A 19,799-nucleotide genomic window follows, 5' to 3' on the forward strand; every position below is an offset into this window, starting at 1 on the left:
ACTGCTGAGGAGTCAGGGGAGAGAGTGAACGATGAGGAAGTCACAGGGGCTGTGGAAGCCAAGGGAGTAGCATCTTCCAGGGCCTGCGGGAACAGCAGCCGATTGATCTCAGCAGTTGTGCTATTACACACCTCACAGGAGGGGTCTGGACATAGCAGTTGACGAAAGTAGGTGGTATCATGATGCCGGCCTAGGGGGCTGCAGGAGACAGGAGGTACAAAGCTGCAGCCAGGACCAGAACAAGGGGAGGAGGACATGCTGGCCTGGCAAGAGGGAGGGGCCACCTGAAGCCTGCTGACCCCTCCCAATGCCCCACCTTTATGACTTCACAATGTACTCAGGAGCCTTCACCCCAATACCTGTTCCTATGGCTATCCCCTCCCATGGCTATAGCAGGCTGCACTGAATCCTACAATTGCATAAAACGTACTCTAAGAGGGATCAGGATAAAAGGGGAAAGACTGGTCACCTTCTTAAAACAGAGATCAGCTTCCGGGCTTCCTCCACTTCTCTCTGGGAGCATCTGTAGTCTGGGAAACCGGGAGAATGGGATATATGTAGTGAAAGTAGAAACATAGGTATTAATACAGGAGTCCCCTTCTGGGACACCCATGGGATATTAAGACTCTGAAAGCCCCTGGTTAGTATTCTTGCTTCATGGATAAAGTACTTTCATGTAAATTATCTCATGTGATACTCAGACCACCTCTGTGAAGCACAGAGATCAGTGGTTACCTCAGGGAAGGGTCCTGAGTATCCATGATGTCACAAGTCTTTCACAAATTCAGGAGACAGAAGTTCTGACTCTTGACATCTCACACAGCCACCTTCTGGGCGACACCCACTGCCCAGATCCATCACTGCTTCATGCTCAGGAAGAGTCAGAGCAGTGAATCTAAGGGTCTCAGGTTCTGACTGCTCTGAGGCCTCTGTTTTCTAAGAGGGATTGTGTCTAGCAGCTGACCTCCTCAGAGATCATGGGCCTGAGCCCTCATGGAAGGGACAGGAAGGGTCACCCTTGGAGAGCTCAGGTAGAATAGGCAGAACCTTACCTTTCAGAGTCCCACCTTTCCTCCTCCTCTTGGCTCTGCCCTGACGCTAGAACAAAAATAAAAGAATGAGGGGTTGGGACTCATCCCTCACTCTTAGAATGGAGACATTCTTTATCCAAGAATAGTACGACTTTATTTCAATTAATAGAACTTTGTGTTCCTTGCTTTTATCGATTTTTAAAGGTGATAAAATGTTTTCAATATTTCTTCAAAAAATTTAAAGGAGGATTTTATCTGGGAGGTCCACACTTGAGAGTCTCAGTCAGAAGTCCTTTGTTCAATGAGGACATAGAAAATGAAGTCTGGGCGCGCCTGGGTAGCACAGTCAGTTAGGCGTCGGCCTTCGGCTCAGGTCATGATCTCAAGGGTCCTGGGATCGAGTCCCATGTCAGGCTCCCTGCTCAGCGAGTCTGCTTGTCCCTCTCCCACTGCCTCTCCCCCTGCCTATGCTCTCTCTTGGGACGCCTGGGTGGCTCAGTCGGTTAAGCATCTGCCTTCGGCTCAGGTCATGCTCCCAGGGTCCTGGGATCGAACCCCACATTGGGCTCCCTGCTCAGCGGGGAGTCTGCTTCTCCCTCTCCCTCAGCCCCTCCCCCTGGCTTGTGCTCTCTCTCACACTCTCTAATAAATAAAATCTTAAAGGAAAAAAAAGAAAGAAAGAATATGAACTCCAACAGTCACATCTGTGCTCCCTCAGGTAGGACCCTGTATCCTAGGACATAGTTCAGACCCCAGTCTCTTCCCAGAGGCTCAGCACCATTCTCCTGATCAGCCCAACATGAAGGCTTGATCGAGTGATGCCTGACATGGGAATGTGACCTACGATCAAATGCTGGGAAATGTTCTCGTACAGATTCCATACTCTCTAAATAAGGACTACAGAATCCCTGTGTTTGGGATTTTACCCAAGACCTGCCACCACATCCAGACAGCCTGTGAGTTTGAAGTAGAAACCTTAGTCCTTCCTTAACCCTTAGCCCTTCCAGACCTCTTGTCCTAGAGAAGCAAATGTCTCTTCTCTTAGACTTCCCATTTTAGGTGTTTCTCTGACCCTACCAAACTCATTTTAAATTTTGGGATTAGGAGCTCAGTCAAGTTAAGCATCTGCCGTCAGCTCAGGTCATGATTCCAGGGTCCTGGGGATCAAGCCCCACATCAGGCTCTGTGCTCCACAGGGAGCCTTCTTCTCCCTCTCCCTCTGCTCCTTCTTCCCAACTTGGGCTCTGTCTTATTTATCAAATATATAAATAAAATCTTTAAAGTAAATAAGATTTGGGATTAGAAATGGAAACCATAATAATCTGTGTTGAGGGCTCCTTACCTTTTGGGTGGGTTTGGTTTTCCAAGTTGGAAATGGAAGCATCAGGTAGCACAGGAACAGAAGAAGCAATCCCAACCCACACAGGAAGGTGAAGTTGGGGTCCGTCTCCAACCATGTTGAGCTGAAGCTCAGACATGGTTCAGTATAGGTATTCAGAACTGAGAGCACATTCCAGTTTTTGAACTCCATTGTCTGAATCGCAAGCTGCCTGTAGGCAACTGAGCTCTTAAGTGTGCAGACGCTGAATATATATCCTCCCCAAACTTACATCACAGAACACTTAGGGTCACAAAGGGTTTTGGGGCGTGGGGGGGAATTGAAGAGGGTGTGTCCACAACCCGTCCCCCACCCACTAGCCCAGAAGACCCCTCCACCCCTCCTAGGTCCTTCAGGTCTCTCTGCCCTACCCTGCCATCCTATTTCCTATACCTATATTCCTATATGCTACCTTAATGAAATTTTCTGCTTGTTCCATCTATAGCGCGTATATTACCTGGGTCCCCCTTTACTGTCTGGAGACCTTGACTTGGGTCTTACCAGTTCCACTGCCTTGAAAGTTTGCAAAACTACCTGGAATTTTTGCTTGTACCCTGACATTTACACTCAGGATCACATATGTCCTCAAATCCATCTTTCCTATAGAATGTGTTTGCCTGGGGCACCTGGGTGGCTCAGTCGGTTAAGTGTCTGCCTTCGGCTCAGGTCATGATCCCAGGGTCCAGGGATGGAGCCCCACATCGGGCTCCCTGCTCAGCGGGGAGCCTGCTTCTCCCTCTCCCTCTGCCGCAGCCCCCCTGCTTGTGCTCTCTCTGTCAAATAAATAAAATCTTTTTAAAAAATGTTTTTGCCTCACATGAGCCCAGATATAGACCTTAAAGTTCTTTCACACTTATTTAGTTTTGTCCATGTTGCGTAGCACATTTCACTTTTTGTTTTATTCAGCCTTTAGTATCTTCAGTCAGAGAGGCTGACTCAATCAAAATCAATAATGCATTATTCAATATTCCCAAAACTAAAATCAGTAAAAAATAAATGTAAATAATTAAACCTTCAAATGGTCTTCGAGGTAAGTCTGTAGCACTTACTTTCCTGAAGTTAATGAAGCTAAACTGCATAAAAAGTTTGGGGGCATGCTACACACACACACACACACACACACACACACACACACCCTTTGACAAAACAATCCAGTGTTTTTCGAATTGAAGAATAAAGTGTTTTCTCCTTTTATTTCACTCTTCCATAAAATTTTGACCCCAGTTCTTACTCTACCTAAAATACAGACTATCTGTGTTCTGTACATCAGTTCCCTACGAGGTGTACAAACCTCTTCTCAGGGAGTTGCGGCACTGTAACAGAAGTACCATAGACTGGGTGGTTTAAACAACACATATTTTTTTCATAGTTCTGGAGGATAAGAAGTCCAAGATCAAGGCACAGAGGAGATTCAGTGTCTGTTGAGCCCTACTTCTTGGCTCACAGGCAGGTCCCTACAACCTCATGTGGCAGAAAAAGTGGGTGAGAGGTTTCTGGGTTCTCTTTTCTAAGGGTGCTAATCTCATTTATGAGAGCCCCACCCTCATGACCTAATCACCTCCCAAAGTCCCCATCTCCTCATACCATCACACTGGGATTAGGATTTCAACATATGAATTTGGGGAGGAGCACAAACAGTTCATAAACTCCCCAAAGGCCGGGATAGGTTACAGTGCGCTAAGCCAATGATCCCCTCAGGCCTCTGGTGGCCGAGGGTAGTCTTGAAGAGCCTCATCTGATTGCCCTTGTGGGCCTTGTATATCTTTCCCTGAGAGTGCCTTGCCATGAAAAAGGGTTGAGAAGCCCCACCCTATATAATCATCCCCACATATGTTTCAACCTGTGACATTTTTCCAGGCTCCTTTTGTCAGGTTTAAATAATCCCAATATTTCCCTCCACTCTTTCTACGTCTTCTTTTCTAAACTCTTTATCTTCATGACAGCTCTCCTCTGAATGGCCTCCTAACTCCTCATGTCTTTCTTAAACTGCGATGCCCTTTATTTGACACCCCTGGCCTAGCACTGTTAACTCATCGTCTGTGAAAGGGTAGGACAGCCTTCACCCTGGCCCAGCAGAGTCTCCTTTCAATTATGCAGGAACAGGTAACCTGCCCGGAAGATCAAATCTGCCAAGAGCACCACTTCCTCCTCATCCTGACATGCAGTCCCAGCCACATTTTCCTTTAATATTTTCTTTTGGAAGCCAAGAGACACAAACATCTGTAAGTCCTGGTCTCTGTCCTTAAGGGCCTCATGGTGCTGTTCTAGGGAAAAGCCCTCTGCAGGCCGAGAGTTACACGTGTACACAGGACAGGTGTCCTGCTGCATTTGTGAATTGCCAGGTGATCTCTGGAACACAGGAGCAAAGTGACAGGTACTATGGGTCGCAAATGCTCAAACACATCATGCCCCTTAGAAAAGGCAACTCTGCATGTCCAACCTCTCCAATTTTCTGATACAAATTAATGATTCTTTGAGAAGATAGTCAAAGAACGTCTTTTCTCTTTTAAAAGGGCACATGTTGACTAGATATCCTTAGGCACATTTATGTGCCTTGAATTAAAAGTTTTTTCAGAACCTGGTAGAAGTTCCTTCAAAATTTAAAGGAACAAGATATTAAAGGTATATATATATATAATCTCACTAAAAATAACCTCCACTGGTTCACAGCACTTATCTTCTCTACACTAAAATCAAGTGTAAATGATTTGCTAATTTTTAAAGAAGTTTACTGGGAGCAACCTCACAATCACCCCATGATGTGAGCAGGACAGGTATTATAGTGTCCCTATTATGAAAGAACAAAACTGAAGCTCGGAGAGGGTAAGTGACTTCTCTAGATCACTCAGTTGTGCACTGACAATGAAATCCCCAATGTTCTCAACACCTCTATTTTAAACAATAAGTGATTTCTTAAAAAGTCACCCTAGTCCTAAAATTAAAGCAGCTGTGTGGCTAAAAATACCCACTTTGTCCATTAAATGCTGGCAAGTTTGTGAAGAAAAGTTAAGTTCTTTTTGTTATTCTGTCACCCCTTTAGGTACCTTTTCCTTTTCACGCTTGGCACCAATGTCTTTACAGGTTTTCTCTACTGCCCTCTGAAAACCTGCTTTCAAGAGCCATATTACGTATGACTCTCAGTAAGGTGTAAGTGAATAACAAAAGTTTAAAATGCCATCCTTCTCAGGAATACATCTCACACAATCTACATACATCTAACCCCTAAGCCTTATAATAAAGCTTTCACATGAGCAACTCAGGCAGCCATCCGGAGGAGGCAGAGATGGCTTTTGGTGGAGTGAGATCTTTTCACAACCCCAGCTGACCTGTGTCACCACCTAAGTCTGGTCCTGGATTTTATACTGCACTTGGTCGTACTGTCTCCAAGGAGGAGTATTTTCCAAAAGCTCTAGTAGAATAATACTCTTCTATTTGAAGAGACTCCATATAGGTAAGTCTAGATACGCCATTGGTTTAAGATTCTCCTATGTCCTCCATTTTCTAGGGACAGTCCTCAATGCTCTCTCATTCCCATCCTCATCACTGTCCCTGGGATAAGCCACATGGGGACAGCTATTTTCAGGATAACAAAAGACCTGAAGAACAGATTCTGGGGCAAAAATCCTTTTAAACTATATTGAAAACAGTAGCGAGCTGTAAGATGTCTCTCATTCATTCACACACCAAACTTACTGAGCTCTACTGTGTAGTATTTCTAGTAGAAATAACAAAACAAGGTATTGCCTCAGCCCCTGAGCAGGTCATAGTTTAGTGAGACCTGCAAACAACTATAATAAAGTGATATGAACTGTAAAGGAAGTAGGAACAAGAACACAATGAAAACACAGATTAAGGAGTAATTAATTCTTCTGCCAGGAAGCAGAAGAGAGAAGGGTCAGGGAAAAATTTATAGCTGGTGCCAACTGAGATGAGCTTTGTGAGGTATTCAGGACTCCTTCCTCTTCCTCTCCCTCTTCTCCTTCCTTCTCCTCCTCCTCTTCTTCTTTCTGTAGACTTTATTTTTTAGAGTAGTTTTAGATTCACAGCAAAACTAGGCAGAAAGTACAGAGTTCCCATATGTCCCTCTGCCTCCCTACCACACACACAACCTCTCCCACTCTCAATATCCAGAACCAGCATGGGGCATTTATTACAGTCTGTGGACCTACAATGACACACATCATTCTCACTCATAGTCATAGTTTACATTAGAGTTCACTCTTGGCGTTTTAATTCTATGGGTTTGAACAAACATATAATGACATGTATCCTCCATTATAGTATCATACAGTGTAGTTTCACTACCCTGAAAATCCTCCATGCTCTGCCTGTTTATCCCATCCTGCCCCATCATCCCTGGCAACCACTGATCCTTTTACTGTCTTCAGAGTTTTTTTCCAGAATGTCATCTAGTTGGAATCCTACAGTGTGTGGCCTTTTTCAGAGTTGCTTCTTTCACTTCATGATATGCATTTAAGGCTCATCCATGTCTTCTCATGACTTAATGGCTCATTCCTTTTTAGCGCTGGATAATATCCATTGTCTGGATGTACCACAGTTGATTTATCCATTCACCTATTGAAGGACATCTTGGCTGCTTCCCAGTTTTGGCAACTATGAATAACGCTCCTATACGTTTTCTTTTTTTTAGACCACTTTATTGAGACTTAATTCACATACCATAGAATTCACCCATTAAAAGTGTACAATTCAGTGGCTTTTAGTGTATTCACAGTGTTGTGCATTCATCACCACAATCAACTTTAGGACATTTTCATTATTCTAAAAAGAAACTCTTCCCCATAGGCTTCATTCACCCTTCAGTCCTCTCATTCCTCCTGCCCCCACCCTAGGTTACCACTAATCTACTTTGTCTACTGACTTGTCAATTCTGGATGTTTCATATGAGTGGAATCATACAATATATGGCCTTTTGTATCTGCCTTCCTTCACTTAGCATACTGTTTCAGGGTTCGTCCATGTTGTAACATGTATCGATACTTCCTTGTTTTTATGGCAACTCATATTCCCTTATATAGATACACCATGTTGTATTTATACATTGATCAGTTGAATATTTGGGTTGTTTCTACTCTTTGGCTTTTATGAATAAATCTGCTATTTCTGTACATGCTTTGGTGTGGATGTATGTTTTCATCTCTTGCTTATTCATTTTTATAGTAACTAAAGTCATACTTTGTCTAAGCATGTTGCTTTCTGAGATTTGCTTAGTAAAACCGTATTAGATTCCCTACGAAATGAGATCTCTGGGGTCTCAATGCAACTTTTATCAAATGTCTGGGTGCATCAATTTGCCCTCCTGCCAACACTTGCAAAATTAGCCCTTGAATCAGCAGGAATGATGGTGATGCGTAATGTTTCAGAATAATGAACACCTTATGTTCTCAAGGTTCTATTCTTAGAAAGTCAGAAAAGGGTGTGGGAAGAGTAAGTGCGATCCAGCCAGAGGGAACACGAGCGAACCTAGAACATATATAAAAATACACGTCTGGTCACGCTAAAGCACGGTAGGTGCCTGAGGATGAGAGTAGCAAAAAATTGGGCTGAAAAAGTAGAAGGGGAATCAACGGTGGAAGCCTTTGAGTGACAGTTTAAGGAAACTTGAACTTTGTACTGAGGGCAGTGGGAAGCTTCATAACCAGGAGAATGGCATACTCTGTTTCAGAAAGATGACTGGCAAAAGAGAAACTAGTTGAGAGTTCATGAAGAAATATGCCAGTTAATCACTGTATCACATAAGACCCCCCTGCAGATGAGAGCAAACCAGATGAATTCTGGCTTGCTTAATTTTAATTTATTGGCTTATATTTCTCTGCAATATAGGAGTAGATCTGGGTTCTGACTCACTATCCCTTGGTTCTGCTTTCTCAGTGTTGACACATTCCCAAGCCGCTTCTCTTGTGGTCCCATGATGGCATCCAGCCAGGAAAAAACAGAGAATTGTTGCCCCAGTGTTCTCAACTAAAGTCCCAATATTCAGGTGAATGGCACCAGCTCAGGTCATAAGAACACTCCTGAGATAATTACTGGGAACTGGAGAATACTGTTGGCCTGGTCTTAGCCAGTGCTACTCAAAGTGTGGTCCATGGACCAGCACTTGTTTCCACATGCTTGTTACCACCTGCAACAAGGGTAGACATTGAGGATGATAGACACTTCTATTACAATCTGACAGAGTAATTGAGTCTAATAATTAAAACCGAGGCTTGTATTTTGTTTGTCTTTGTTTTTTGTGTCATTTTTTTCAGTGATTCATTTGCACTGCGTTTTGTGCAAGTATCGGCCCACGGTGGATGGGGGAGTGGGAGAGGAAGCAAACTGGTCCTTCACCACAGAAAGTCTGAGAAACTAATGTACATGCTCCACTGTGGAGTCTGGGAGTGAGTCAGCGTTCTGGAAGCACACTGGGAGACTTTGGGAAGATCTTTCCCTCGTGCCATGAGAGGGGGCAAAAATAAATGTCCACTATAATCGTGAGACTTAATTTGGAGAAGGAGAAGGAAGGATACTGCCAGACTTACTTCAGCTCTTTCATTTTCTCATGCTTTCTTCCACATTGACCTGCCCTCATTCAGAGTCCCTAGTAAGAATTTACTCTGCATAAGCTCTGGATATGGCCATTTTTATAGGCTAAACATTACATACACATTCACCTACCCTCCCCATTGGAACTTTGATGACTAGAATCAAAGCATTTGAATGGCTCTCCTAACCCATTAAGAGAAAAACAACTTTGAGCAAGACTAGCACAAGGTAATTACTAAGCTGAGCCGAATTCCTTTGCCATGCTCTTGGCACGGAGGTATGGAAACTCCAGAGCCCTATAAGAGGTCTAAAGGAAAAAAAAAATGTTCAAGACAAATTTCAGCGATCTCAGTTTCCCATTAAAAATACATTTTAGAAAACTGTTTTAGGTTAACTTGCTAGGGCAGTTGTATGGCAAGAAAAAGTGTGCAGCAATTTGGCAAATTGCAGCTTTCATTTCTCTTTTAAAATAAAATGGAAACAATAAAAACACAATTAAAAATAAAATTAAAAAAACATAATCTGAAAGAGAATTTTGATTCTTTCTCTAATTAAAGCTCTGCAATTAAAGTTTTGCTGGAGAGCAAGCCGTGTTCTTCATCTCCCTGTCCACAAAGGGCTAATACAGGTCCAGCATTTGAGATGTCTGCTACACTTAGAGCAGGAAATGGCTTTGGAGAACCTTCTAGTCTGGCTTTCTCATTTTACAAATTGGAAACTGAGGTCATGGCAGGTTTACTTCTTCTCTCCTTAGTCCTCTCTTTCATTCGTGTGTGTGCATGTGTGTATGTGAGTGTATGGATGTATGTGTATTTTCTCTCAGAAGGCTTGGAAACTTGGAGTCTGCACAGTGTTAACATAATTCAGACACTCAATATGGGACTTCTATCTTTCCAGGGTCCTAACTCACCTTCTAGTATGAAGGTGGGGGGTTCAGTAAGAACCAAATTTTATCCTGTGCTGCCTCAAAATGTGCAATTCTTGCCTAAGTGAACTTTACAAACATTAGGAAGTTTTTTGGTGAAAATCTAATGGAAATCTAGTGCATGCCTTCCTACCATCTGCAATAAAATAAACTGAATGTAATGTTCCTTCATGACCCAAGCTTAGTCTAATAAAAAGTTGTGGTAGTCCAGAGGAGCAGGTGTATTCCAGGATATAGACACAGAGGCACACTGGCCCCAGAAGCTACCATCATTTAAAAAAAAAAAAAAAAAAATCCATCACTTAGAATTTAGTGGATTACTTCTTTTTCATATAAATGTAGTGGTTGTTTATCAACTACATACACAGTGCAAAACCGACCTATGACAGAATGACCTTTAGCAGGGCACAGGACTACCCTTAAGGGTTAATGCAGTTTAGGTCAGCCCTGGGGGGCGGGGGGTGAGGGAGGGAACCGTAAGGAGGAAATGGAACAGAACTCAGGTCTGGCGGGTACTTAATATGTGCCCCAAACTTTCACTCATTTCATTTCTTAACTATCCTGTGAGGGAAGAAATATTTTTCTCATTTTACAGATAACAGAACTGAGGCCCCGAAAGACTAAATAACTTGCCCCGGTCCACAGAGCAAAAAGCTAAAAAGTGAGGCTATGACCCAAGCTTGCTGTGGTTCCAGGCCTGCATCTTCCCTCCACACCATGCTGTCCGAGACAACAGAGTCCCTGGGCCTTGGTCCTTGATGCTTCTCCGTTATCATCCCAACGGTTATGTTCTGTGATAGAACAAACCAGCCTAAAACTTCCTGACTTAAAACAATGGCCATTTTATTTGCTCACAATTCTGTAATCTGGGCTGGGCTCAGCCAGGTGACTCTTCTGTTGACCTTGCCAATGGTCACTCTATGGATTCATCCAGCTGTCAGTCAGCAGGGGCCTGGGCTTGGCTGGGCACTGAATAGCTGGGCTTTTCTCCCATGGCCTCTCCACAAAGTGCCAGCAGAGTAACAGAATCCTTATAAGGCAGATCGGGGCTCAGAGCCCAGAAGCAGAACTTCTTAAGTCTTCCCATACAGACACAAGAAGGCGTACAGCATCACTCCACCATTTCTAGTCAGTCAGAATGAGTCACGGGCCCTATTCCAGTTCAAAGAGCGAGGACTACACAAGGGCAAATACAGGGAGATGTGATCACTGGGGGACAGCAGTGTAACGGGTCACCACCAACACTAAAGTTTCCTGTGTTTTCTGTTCCTTATACTCTTATGTCCAGTTTTTCTCTCTTCTCCTGTAAGTTTCTCCACTTTTTCCTACCAGTTCTCGGTTTCCCTGCATTGTAACTGGCCTTCCTTAGTCCGCTGCAGAGGATTCCTTTCCTTCACATCCGGGAACTGACTGATCACATCATGTCAACTCTGTTCTACAGGTCGTCCATCTTTGCAGCTCAGGTGTTGTATCGTCGGAGAGTCCTTTGCTTTTTGGTTGCTGTTTTGCTTTGCTTTTGCACCCGGCCCCAAAGCTGGAAGAATAGTTTAAAGGAAAAGAAGACATCCCTGAATCGAGAAGCAACTTAAGTGGATACACTTCAATGCTTTGCCCTTATAAATAAAATCTAGAACTTGTAACCTTTAGTTTTACCTGCGAGAAGGCAAGATGTCCAGTTCAATGGGCAAGTCAACAAATCGATGTTTACCATGTTTTACATGCCTTAAATTTCAAATCTCAGCCATCATTCACCAGGGCAGAGAAAGAAGAGAGGGCTGCAGGAATCAGATAATTCCCAGCATTACAATTCTGGTTCCCAGCAGGTTGCTTCTTACCTATGGCTAAGATGAGATCAGATTACATTTCCAATGAATCATTCAACCTGTCTGATCACTGCTTTCTGCTGCCAGGAGAGATTCAAGAGTAGCAACAATTAACCAGAGCCAGGAGAACAGGCTGTTCAGATACTACCAGCATGAGAAGGGCAAAGGAAATGAGAAAAAGAAATTTTAAAACACCCCAGGTGAAGATCCTTGCAGAAGGGATCATGGGTTTCCATTTGAAGTCCTGGGGAATTAAAATGAAAGTTAAAAGTTGAAATGTGAATTACCCTTCAAGAGCTTCTAAATTCTTTCACCGACAATGTTTATCATCGTTTCTTTTATTCTGCTCCCTGAGGCCAGCCTTTGGATCCCTGATTGTTGGATTACACCTAGACCAGACATTTAGGTGCAAAAATGAAGGGAATTAAATTCAATTTGGCTATTTATACATCTAAATTGCTCAAGTAAAGGGGGCAATGGAGATAAAATGTCTTCATTATTATTTTAGATTAATTCATTGACTCCAATCTGATCTGTGCTCTATAGTCACAAACATCAAAAGTTGATTGAAAATGTGCATAATTTCATACAGAATGAATTATACATGAATTCATTATAACCCTCACAATGATTTACACAAAATCCAATTAACATTCTATGAAACTTCTGGAGAATCTGACTAGATTCTGATGTTCTCAGGAAGAAAAATAAGTTTATCACTGAAAGTCTTGAAGAAAGCATATGAGATGGGACTAGCCACACTACATATTTAGATATAAGGCCGTATCGTATCATTAAAGTAATTTACTACTGAAAGAAACAATGTATAGACACAGAACACAGACCAGAGTTAGTCCGGAAATTGATCTGGATCCACGTAAGAATTTGCTAGAAAATAAAAATGACATCACCAAAAAGGAACTTGTACAGGAGTAACTGAGTAGGAATTTAAGGAAAATAAAATTAGTCTAGATGCATCCCTCATAGTGTACAACAAAATAAGCCCCAGATACACCAAAAAGTTAAATATTTAAAAATATCTTTCCAAATGCCCAAGCAAGGTGTTAGACCTGTGAATTTAAGACCCAGGATGAGGGGTGCCAGGGTGGCTCAGGTCACAATCCCGGGGTCATGAGCATCTTGCCTTCAGCTCAGGTCATGATCCCAGGGTCCTGGGATTGAGCCCCGCATCGGGCTCCCTGCTCAGCGGGGAGCCTGCTTCTCCCTCTCCCTCTGCTCTCTCTCTTTCAGATGAATCAATCAATCAATCAATCAATATCTCAAACAAAACAAAACAAAAACCAAACCAGGATGACTTTCTAAGCTTAAAATCCTTTTAAGAAATCATAAAGCAAAAGACCCAACTACTAAGATTACATAAAATTTAAAACTTCTATTTGTTAGGGGGGAGAAAAAGCACAAACAACTACTTTTTATTTTTTATTTTTTTATTTTTTTAAAGATTTTATTTATTTATTTGACAGAGAGAAACAGTGAGAGAGGGAACACAAGCAGGGGGAGTGGGAGAGGGAGAAGCAGGCTTCCCACCGAGCAGGGAGCCTGACATGGGGCTCGATCCCAGGACCCTGGGATCATAACCTGAGCCGAAAGCAGCCGCTTAACTGACTGAGCCACCCAGGCGCCCCTAAACAACTACTTTTTAAAAAGCACACTGGGAAGATTACATTCGGGAAATCTGGCAAAAAGTTAGCATCTTTAGAAAAGGCATGATTTTACTACTATAACAGGAGAGAACATTTTCATATTTATTATTTGTTGGTGAAGATTTTCTGTCCATAGCCTTTGTTCAAGGCAGCAGAATTAATCTCCTTAAAATGCCATTTCCTGGGGCGCCTGGGTGGCTCAGTCTGTTAAGCATCTGCCTTCGGCTCAGGTCACTGGATCCCAGGGTCCTGGGATCGAGTCCCGCATCGGGCTCCCTGCTCAGCGGGGAGCCTGCTTCTCCCTCTCCCTCTGCCGCTCCTCCTGCTTGTTCCCTCTCTCTCTCTCTGTCAAACAAATAAATAAAATCTTTATTAAAAAAAAAAAATTTCCTTATGACATTTCCTTGTGACAAGAGTACAGCAATTCTGTCGCTTACCATTCTCTGACCTCAGCCATTTTAGTACATATATACTTGACATATCCCTATACCATATGCACACAATATTTATTTAATAATTTTCTTTAAATCAACTCTGTTTCACTTAAATGAACTTTGTTCTAGCCAATAATTTCTGTGACATCATTGTTAGATGTTAAAATTTAAATCAGTAAACCTTGAGCAAAGCAAATGATCCGACCCTCCACAATGTGGGTGAGCCTCACCCAATCTGGTGAAGGACTTGAGAGAAAAGACTGAGGTCCTCCAAAGAAGGAATTCTGCCTCCGGACTGCCGTAGGATTCAAGATTGCAACATCAGCTCCTGCTATAATTTCCAGCCCGATCACCTGCCCCGCAAATTTTGAACTTGCCAACTTCCTCACTCACAAGAGCCGACTCCTTAAAAAAATGCCCACCCTTACCCCTTTGTGTGTGTGTGTGTGTGTGTGTGCATCTCCTATCCTATTGGTTCTGTTTCTCTGGAGAACCCTAATACCCTTACCAGCCTTCGGGAGCACCGACTTTCCAAATCGCATTCAAATGTCTTGGCCTAGATGCCCATGCTTACCTCAATCTAGCTCTTCCTTCTGATTCCATGTTCATTTCATGTGACTTCCCAGTGTGTACTCCGCGTTACTCCAGCTGGTCACCTCACATCTTTATCTGTGCTCCGCATTCTGCCGAGAATGCCTCGCTTTGCCTGCCAGTCCTTCCCTGTTCCTGCCTTTGGGGCCTGGATACATTTCCACATGAGGAGCTGAGGAAGAAATAAAAGGCGGAATGAGATCCTCGCACCTAGACATATGCAAAACCAGCTTTGGCAAGGAAGGTTTCATCTCGTGTGCCAATTCTGACCAATTGGTGGCAGTTACTTGGAACGTTTTAGGAAGGATTCAGAGGCTGTGTCTGTCAGAAAGCATGCGGGGATCTATTAGTGATGTCTGACAGTAGAAGGGCCAGGGTGGTAATAAACTTCCTACCTAACTGCCACCTCTGGCTTGGTTATTAAAGGAAACTGGCCAAGAGTATTTTCCTGGGCCCTTTCCAATTGCCTATCCAAACAAGGTATTAGATCTATACATTTTTTTTACAAAAACTAATCTACATTTACATATGTAGAGAAAGTCAACAAGAGCATTGAAACAAAGGAAGGAGTACAGAGAACAGGCTACATTTGCCTCCCAAACATCTCCTTTTCCACAGAGTACCAAATGTTAAGACAGAATATGCCTGCTGGGGCGAGTGCTTTTGGGAATACAAACAACCCAAGATGTCAGTTTAGCACTTCCTTGACCATGCTGCCCAGCACCTGGACACTGGGACCTCCTCATAAATGCCTTTGCCCCAGTTCTCTTGCGGCAGCAGAAGTTGCATTGGTCCCTCCCCCACATCCCTGCCTTCCCACCCCTGAACTGCTGAAATGAGAACAGGAGCAACCCTGTTCAGCACACCAAGGTCAGAGTAATTGATACACATCTTCCTGAAAGTCAAACCAAAACTGTCCTAGTAGAAAATCACACTACGCCTGGTTTTCAGTGGCTCTTTCCCATAGTTTTTAAGGTTGGGGTGGGGGGAGCATGATTATTTGTGCAGCTGCTTTAGGTTACTTTCATTCATTCTGGACTTGAGCACTTCTTTCCAACAGGACAGTGTGATAGGCACTAAAGATACAAAGAGAAATCGTATTTGGTCTCTGCTTTCAGGGAGCTCCTAGCATAATTGATAGTCAAAGAATATTCAGAAACATTATCTTAGACCAAGGTCAGCAAACTTTTTCTGTCAGATAATAAATGTTTTCAGCACTGCAGGTCATGTGTTCTCTGTTGCAACTGCTCAACTGTGCTCAGTTGTAATACAAAAACAGTCATAGACAGTACTTAAATAGATCGTCATGGCTATGTTCCAATAAAAATTTGTCTACAGAAAAAGGCTGCTGGCCAGATTTGGCCTTTAGTTTGCTAATCACTGCCTCAGACTTATTGGGCAAATTAGGACCTGAGATGAACATCTCTCAAAGGAAAAGGTAAAAAAAAAAAAAAAAAAAAAGTGGCTCCGCTTTTGGTTAGTGTGGTTGCTTGAGTAATCAGAACCTTATTCCTTGATGGTGATTTTTAAAAATTTATTAAAACTCCAAATAAGATCTATGGCATCTCCTGTGAATATGTGAGGAAATAAAGCAGTTACATTTAATAACAGAATGACTTTATTCACTTAAAAATATTTAAGGAGGGGAAGACGAACAACGACAGACTATGGACTCTGAGAAACAAACTGAGGGTTCTAGAGGGCAGGGGGGTGGGGGGATGGGTTAGCCTGGTAATGGGTATTAAAGAGGGCATGTATTGAATGGAGCACTGGGTGCTATATGCAAACAATGAATCATGGAACACTACATCAAAAACTAATGATGTAATGTATGCTGATTAACGTAACATAATAAATGAAGGTTTTCCCTTGATGGCAAGCAAACACACACACACACAGCCCACCATGCCGATTCCAAGGCACCCTGAGTCGGTATGTCAGGAACAGAGGATAATATAACAGGAAAGAAAGCTGCAAAATTTTAAAAAAATTTTAAAGAAAGAAAGAAACCATGCTCCCACAATTTGTATAATATACCTAACTCATAAACACACAAAAGGAGAGTTGCCCAGAAAGTGAGGAAAAAGCAGGGGGAGACTCCCAGATGCTAACAACAGGGGAAGCTCTTCCCACCCCTGGGACTGCCTGGAGGGAGAAGGGGGGTGCAAGTGGGGGGCTGTCCTCAAGGAAGACAAAGATTTGCTGCAGGTACACATGACAGCCACCAGAGGACGAGGGAGCGCAGGCCAGGGAAGTGCAGGGCACTAACTTGGAGAAGGACCAGCACACTTGGGTCTATACAATCTAAAGTGTGTGTGTGTGTGTTACTGCATTAATTCATATCCGTTTATTTATTTAGTACAGGCAGATCTCAGAGATCGTGCAGATTTAGTTCCAGGCCACCACAATAATGCAAATGCCACCATAAAGCAAACAATTCAATAATTAATATTTTTCTGGAAGTCATTTTTTTCTGGTTTCCCAGTGCACACAAAAGTTATGTTTATTACACTACACTGTCATCTAGTAAGTGTACAATAGCATTATCTCTAAAAAAATAAAAATTAAACCATGTTGAATTAAAAAATATGTTCTTGCTAATAAATGCTAACCGTCGTCTGAGCTTTTAGCACGTTGTAATCTTTTAGCTGATGGAAGGGTCTTGCTTCAGTATTTGCTGACTGATCAGGGTGGTGGTTGATAGAAAGCTGTGGCAATTTCTTCAAAGAAGACAACTACGAAGGTTGCCGCCTCAGCTGACCCTTCTCGTCACAAAAGACTTCTCTGTATCGGGCAGCGCTGTGGAGGGATGTGAAGAAATTGGAGCGCTGTTGGGTGGGAATGTGAAACAGCATAGCTGCTGTGGAAAACGGTGTGGAGGCTCCTCCAAAAATTAAAAAGAGAGATACCATATGATCCGGTAATCCCACTTCTGCATATGTATCGCCCAAAACTGAAATCAGGATCTGAAAGGGGTACCTGCACTTCGAGTTTCATAGAGCACTATTCTTAGTAGCCCACGAGAGAAAGCCATCCAAATGTCCACCAACGGATGGATGGATGGGCTCAGAGAATATGGTATGAATGAGTAAAGAAAACGTAACATTATTCTTAAAAGAGAAAGAAATTCGGTCACACGCTACAATATGGATGAACCTTAAGGATAGTATCCTATGTAAAATAAGCCAGTCATACACACACACACACACACACACACACACACACACACACACACACCAGATATTGTCTGATGCCTCTTATATGAGATCTCTAAAGTTGGTGAAAAATAAAATAAAAATTAAAGCAGTCCAACTCCTACAAACAGAAAGTGGACCCGTGGCTGCCACGGGCTGAGGAGTGAAAGGAATGGGTGGTTATTGCCTGGGTATAGAGTTTCAGATTTGCAAGATTAAAATTTCTAGCAATCTCTTGCTCAACTATGTGAATTTAGTTAATAATACAAAACTACCAAACTTAAAAAGAATTAAAAGGGTAGATTTCATGTCATGTGTTTTTTACCACAATTTGAAAAAAAGAAAGAAAAGGAAATGTGAGTTTTGGGATTTGAGTGGGGGGGAATTAGACTTGAGCTCTGTCTCCGACCAATGACTTCACCTCTCTACATTTCGGTTGAAGGAGTTGATCTAAATAATTTTTAAAGGTTCTACCCAGTTCTAAAATCTAATTGCTTTATAATTATAAAGAGAATATCTTAGCCATTGACTCTAAGACAAAGACCTTTATAGTACAAAATGTTGACCTCCTTATCTTCCAAAAAATCCCTCCACTCCACCTTGTCAATCGTATCAGACAGACAATCAATTCACATTGGATGCTCAGTGATCAGCATCTCACTAAAGTAATTCATGCTGAAAACAACATGATGATAACTTGAAAAAGGACAATATTTACCTCAAGCCGAAGGAGGACCAAATTTTAAATATTCATATTATGCTCATTTTATTTTTGATCACTAATCTTTACTGGATGTGTATGAGAAAGATGAGAGCAAAGGTCATTAGAAGAAAGAAAACTATCTCTGAAATGATCCTGATATCAGGTGAAGATCATCTGAATGCAGGAAGTACTAGAGGGATGGAAAGGAAGGAGCAGAATTACGACAGGTTGAGGATGGAACTTGGTGGGTATTAAACAGCAAAGGATCAGAGGATTTTCTAAGGTTTCAGTCTGGAGGGATGGGGGTAACAATGAAACAAGCAATGTTTGTAGAAAGGAAGGTGCCTATGTCGAAACACACAGGAGAGAGATTGGGTCCTGGGATGAAGAGGCATCCTGGGGAGACTGCATGGGTACTTTTACATAGTGTTTGAAGAGAGACAAGAGCAGCAAGGCCTGGACCGATCCTTGGGGCACAGCGGCAGTTAAGCCAAAATCCTCACACTTGCAGCAGGTGTCTTCGGTGTTACAGAGTGTAATGAATAAGAAAGCTTATGAACGAGGAAGAAGAGGCCCTGGCAGGGGTGTAAACAAGGAGGAGGAAGTAACCAAGACAGAGAAATGAAGCCAAAGGGGCCAAGGGTGAGACAAAAGAGCGCCCTGCAGCAGAAGTCAGAGGAAGGGGCTGGTGGGGAGGTGTTGGTTAGTGTATCTTTGCTGCCAGAAAGGTATGGGAAGGAGGACATCCAAAGTGAGAAAATTCCTGAAAAGGCAGGAAGGGAAAGATTTCCAGGCTCAGACGAGAGAATCAAGTTTGGAAATCGAGGAGGGAACGGTGGAAGGATGAGTGTAGAAAGAAAGGTTATTTGTTGGAATGTATGGCCACAAGCCACAGCAAAAGAACTTTGCTAGCTCAAGTAGAAAGGAATTTATTTGGAAGGCTTTGGGGCAACTCCCAAAATGCATACGAAGACCAGATAACCAGACTCAGCAAGAGGGCTGAACCAAGGGAGACTGGGCCTAAAAAAGACAGGTGAGCTCAAAGCACAGCATGAGCTTGGGTTAGGCCCCATCACTGGTACTAGACACGTACCAAGGACACAGGTGTCATCTGGTCTCTTCTACTGTCACCTCAAAGCTCTGAAATCCCCAACTGTCCTCCCAAGATTCAAAAGCCCGGTGCCAAGTGTCTTCTTAGCTAACCCTCCATTATCTGCCCACTCTCCCCCCGCCATGACTTCTAAGAGCACCTGACTATTCCGTTTTCTGAGACATACTTGATGTCCCACCAGATACCCAGGGCAGACATTCTTTCAAAAAATAAGGCTCTTACAAAAAGAAAATAAAACAAATGAACCAAAAGCCTCATACAGTCAAAAGTAGCCAAAACAAGAGACACTTGTCTACCACTTCCCACGTCGCCAATTCCCAGACCTGCATTTCAAAAACAAAAGCAAAACAACGTATATGATGCAAAAGTCTTCTGCCTCACATAAAAACAGTCTGCCTT

At 42.8% G+C, this 19,799-nt stretch overlaps 1 long non-coding RNA gene across 5 annotated transcripts in view; it reads right to left on the reverse strand.

Moving 5' to 3' along the window:
• Positions 1-10,299: 10,299 nt before the first annotated feature.
• Positions 10,300-19,799, reverse strand: part of LOC144382850 (uncharacterized) — a 213,114-nt gene continuing 203,614 nt past the window's right edge. For all 5 annotated transcript variants that reach the window (XR_013450282.1, XR_013450283.1, XR_013450284.1 and 2 more), the window contains 2 exons: positions 14,376-14,564; positions 10,300-11,414 (listed from right to left, as the gene is read on the reverse strand). This is a non-coding gene — a long non-coding RNA (uncharacterized LOC144382850). The remainder of the gene's footprint in view (positions 11,415-14,375; positions 14,565-19,799) is intronic.

Source organism: Halichoerus grypus, chromosome 8 (assembly GCF_964656455.1).
Source record: "Halichoerus grypus chromosome 8, mHalGry1.hap1.1, whole genome shotgun sequence".
In the NCBI taxonomy this organism is placed as follows: domain Eukaryota; kingdom Metazoa; phylum Chordata; class Mammalia; order Carnivora; family Phocidae; genus Halichoerus; species Halichoerus grypus.